Source organism: Oryzias melastigma, linkage group LG11, assembly GCF_002922805.2.
Source record: "Oryzias melastigma strain HK-1 linkage group LG11, ASM292280v2, whole genome shotgun sequence".
Taxonomy (NCBI): Eukaryota; Metazoa; Chordata; class Actinopteri; order Beloniformes; family Adrianichthyidae; genus Oryzias; species Oryzias melastigma.
Window position 1 is genome coordinate 27,276,363 of NC_050522.1, and position 5,358 is coordinate 27,281,720.

A 5,358-nucleotide genomic window follows, 5' to 3' on the forward strand; every position below is an offset into this window, starting at 1 on the left:
TTTTTGTGTTGGGATGAATGAATAACTGTTGGTCACATGACCTCATGTTACTGCAACACATTATTTATTCTGAGTATTTTTCTGACAAAGATGGTTTTGATGGTTTTCAGGTTCATGAGATGATCTCTCCACTTTGATCTCCTCTCTGGATTTGCTCTAATCTTGATGTGATTAAAGAAAGATTTCAAAAATGAAAAGCCTTTTAACCCTTTAACACCTGAGGCGTCGCCGGTGACGCTCAAACACAAAACCTTCAGCACACTGTAACTCTTGAGTTATTAACAGGATCATTCCAGCAGATTCTGAAGGAGAAAAGCGGCTCAGCGAAGCTGAAAGTTCTTCTCCTGCCGGTTCAGCTCAGAGTCCAAACACGCTGCATGTCCGATCACCCGCGGGCCCCATTAGCGTGCAGCTCTATTAATAATAATGTCTCTGGTAGCTCCGTTCATCTGTGGGGAAGAACCTCCGTCTTTCTCACACATGACCTCTCTTCCCGTTGGTCCAAACCCACGCCGACCTCGGCTGTGTTTCTATGGATACCAAAGGACTGAAGAGTCATCAGGAGAGTTTGGGTTCATGAACAGGATCAGAGTTCATCAAGCTTTAAGATAGAGAAGCTTTTTATAGAAAATGATGTAGTAGATCTGCTGCACCATCGACTGATTACTTCTACGTGTGAGAATAGAAATGATTCTAATTCAAAAGAGTAGAGATTTATCTAATCATTCTGGACGGATCCTCCGTGGCACGATGGCTCAGTGGGCTCAGTGTAGGGCTTGCACGCAGGAGACCTGGGTTTGATCCCCGAGGTGTCCACTGATCCCCATCCAGATTGGGTTCCTAGGCAAGACCCTTGATGCTGCTGCCTTTCAAATACAGGCTCGTGTCAGGAAGGGCATCCACAGTGGGTCGCCCTGAAAGGGATAAGGTGAAGAACATTCTGGAAGGATCCTCCCCGCTCTCACCTGGAGCAGGTCAGACTGGCTCCAGCAGCTCCAGCTAAAACAAAGATGTTTTCCATTTGATTCTCTATTCTGAGCTTCTATAATCAACAAAAATGGTTCTTTCCCTGATTTGAACTTCAGGGTCTGGAATTATTTGTTTTCTTCTCAGACAGAGAGATTTATGTTACACGGTCAGAACTTTGGCGACTGCGTCCAGACGACCCACTTTAATGTTAACATGCTTAGCATGTTAACATTAAAGGTCAGCTAAGCTCAGCGCTTCGGTTAGCTGCAGTTCTCCAAACAGCTCTGAAGGAGAAAGAGGACCAGAGCAGAGCTGACGGCGGGTCGGTCGTTGGTGAACAGCATCAGGATGTCAGCAGTTCAGGAGACGTTTCAATGAGTCTTCATCGTCTCCTCATCATCATCGTTGTTTTGTGATACCTGTTGTTGTTTCAGTTGTGTGATGATGTGTGAGTTGATTGTTGCTGATACAGAAACACTAGATTTATGGGATTTCTCATTCTGAGGATTGAAAATAATCACGGAGCCAAAGTCATTACTAACTGGTTTGATAGGATTCCTCAGTAATTGAACTGTCTCTTTCTGATTGGTTTAGCACTTTCCTCCATTTCAGATTTGTCATGACTAAGCTGGGACTCCAGAAAATCTTTGTCCAGAATATCAAACATGATTTGAACTGCACACAGAGAACTGTTCAGCTGCAGACGGACAGTAAATTGGATCTGTCTACGTCAGGCGATGCAGAGCGGCCATCGTCAGCGGCGGGGAAGAAGTCTAATGGGAGGAGCCCATCAATCTGTCTTAAGTTCCTCAGATCTGTCACATGTCCTTCATGTGAAAGAGCGTGGCAGGGACACGCATGGAGGCAAATGTCAGCACGTGTTCGAGTGTTGTGAGCGTGTTTTTCTACCAGACGGAGGACCAACGCGGCGACAGAGAATACATCTTCTCTGGTTGGCGCCTCTCTGCCTAAAGGAGGCAGAAATATGAATTTGTTGGTAAATGTCAAGATGTTGGCGGTTTAATAGCTGAGCTGACAGGTGATCCATGAAGCTCTGGAGTGATTGGATTTCATGATCTCATTCGTTTTTATTCAACAAGAGTACATGTGACTCTGGAGATAGAGCAGCGGCAACAACAGCCTTCATGCAGCTCTGTCACTGCAACCTGAACTCTGCAGTCTGACACGTGAAGACAACTTTACTCATTCTGACCACGGTCTGACCAAGATCTGATTACAGTCTGACCACATCTGACCACGGTCTGACCAAGATCTGACCATGATCTGATCACAGTCTGACCACGTCTGACCACGGTCTGACCACGATCTGACCAAGATCTGATTACAGTCTGACCACATCTGACCACGGTCTGACCAAGATCTGACCATGATCTGATCACAGTCTGACCACGTCTGACCACGGTCTGACCAAGATCTGACCACGGTCTGACCAAGATCTGATTACAGTCTGACCACGGTCTGACCAAGATCTGACCACATCTGACCAAGATCTGACCATGATCTGATCACAGTCTGACCACGGTCTGACCAAGATCTGACCAAGATCTGACCACGGTCTGACCACGATCTGACCACAGTCTGACCACGGTCTGACCACATCTGACCAAAATCGGACCACGATCTGACCACGATTTGACCATGATCTGACCACGATCTGACCACGGTCTGACCTCGATCTGACCACCTGTTTGAAACTCCTCCCATTGGACCTGAATCCTCCTCAGAGACAGCTACAGGAATCAGTTTGTGTTTCTCCTTCAAACAGAGGTAATGGTGTTAAACCGGTCTGAACTCGTCACTGATCCTACATTCATGTCCGATAGCAACATGCTGGTCAGAGCTGATATAAACTTTATTGTTCACAATCTCTCAATTTAAACGTCAAAATAAAGATCAACTAAAGATCTGAAGTAGCAGGAAACTGATGAAAGCAGATCCTAGATCTCCAGGATCAGAAATGGATCAGCTCTGGACTGGAAGTCAGGCCCACACAGAGGAGGTTGTCAAAGGGTCAAAAGGTCATTTCTCACTTATTTTAAAAGTCACTTTTTTAAGCTAAACTTTAGCCTGGAGGGCTGAGCAATGAGACGATTTTTGAAGAAGTACAGAAATGAACCTGTAGTGACTTAAAATCATGCAGAGAATGAAACCATTCAAGACACAGAGCAACAATATGTCAAAGGTCATGTCAGGACAGGAGGAACAATCAGAAATCAGTCCTGACTGCAGGTGGACCAAAAAAACCCCAAAGATTCTGGTTTAAGAACCTCAAAACGCTCGTTAGAAAAGATCCTACGGCAGAAAACACTCCAGTTCTGATCATCGGATCATCAGAACATCAGATCATTGGATCATCACAACATCGGATCATCAGATCATTGGATCATCAGAACATCAGATCATTGGATCATCAGAACATCGGATCATCAGATCATTGGATCATCAGAACATCAGATAATTGGATCATCAGAACATCGGATCATCAGATCATCTGATCATCGGATCATTGGATCATCAGAACATCAGATCATTGGATCATCAGAACATTGGATCATCGGATCATCGGATCATCAGAACATTGGATCATTGGATCATCTGATCATTGGATCATCAGAACATCAGATCATTGGATCATCAAAACATTGGATCATCGGATCATCAGAACATCGGATCAACGGATCATCTGATCATCGGATCATTGGATCATCAGAACATCAGATCATCGGATCATCAGAACATCAGATCATCGGATCATCAGAACATCGGATCATTGGATCATTGGATCATCAGAACATTGGATCATCTGATCATCGGATCATCTGATCATCGGATCATTGGATCATCAGAACATCAGATCATCGGATCATCAGAACATCAGATCATCGGATCATCGGATCATCTGATCATCGGATCATTGGATCATCAGAACATCAGATCATTGGATCACCAGAACATTGGATCATCGGATCATCGGATCATCAGAACATCAGATCATCGGATCATCAGAACATCAGAACATCAGATCATCGGATCATCAGAACATCAGATCATTGGATCATTGGATCATCAGAACATTGGATCATCTGATCATCAGATCATCAGAACATCAGATCATTGGATCATCAGAACATTGGATCATCGGATCATCAGAACATCAGATCATTGGATCATCTGATCATTGGATCATCAGAACATCAGATCATCGGATCATCAGAACATCAGATCATTGGATCATTGGATCATCAGAACATTGGATCATCGGATCATCAGAACATCAGAACATCGGATCATTGGATCATCAGATCATTGGATCATCAGAACATCAGATCATCAGATCATTGGATCATCAGAACATCAGATCATTGGATCATCAGAACATCGGATCATCAGATCATTGGATCATCAGAACATCAGATCATTGGATCATCAGAACATCGGATCATCAGATCATCTGATCATCGGATCAACGGATCATCAGAACATCAGATCATTGGATCATCAGAACATCAGATCATCGGATCATCAGAACATCAGATCATCGGATCATCGGATCATCAGAACATCGGATCATCGGATCATCAGAACATCAGATCATCGGATCATCAGAACATCAGATCATCGGATCATCGGATCATCAGAACATCGGATCATTGGATCATCAGAACATCAGATCATCGGATCATCAGAACATCAGATCATTGGATCATCGGAACATCGGAACATCAGATCATTGGATCATCAGAACATCAGATCATCGGATCATCAGAACATCAGATCATCGGATCATCGGATCATCAGAACATCAGATCATTGGATCATTAGAACATCAGATCATCGGATCATCAGAACATCAGATCATTGGATCATCATTAAAGACCTCTGAAACACTTGTTTTCTTACAGCACCAGCCCCTCCCAAAGGAAGAAAAGCAAAGAATCCCCCCTCCCCCATTCAGCAAAGAAGACGGCGCCGTTCTGATGGATCTTTAAGCTCATGACCAGAACCACGGATTAGTTTATAAATAACACTCTAAGACGCTGATGTTGATTATACTGTCATAACTGGTGATGTGACATCACTGGAAATCCAGATTCACTTCAGTCTCAGTTTCCTGCTGGAGTCTGTTAGTATCAAACCTTTGGAGAATCAGCTTCAGTTCTATTTACAGAAACCTGGATAAAATATCTTCATGGGTCCAACACGTGATACAGTAGGTATACACAACATACCGGGAACCGTAGTGCTTCATAGTGTTCCTGTGACGTCATTTCCGGGTGAGCATTACCCAGTGCTTGGTCGTTGCTTCTGTAGCTCCTGCTTTTGACTACCTGATCTGTTGATATCTTAGTGTAAATCCTGTTTGTTACT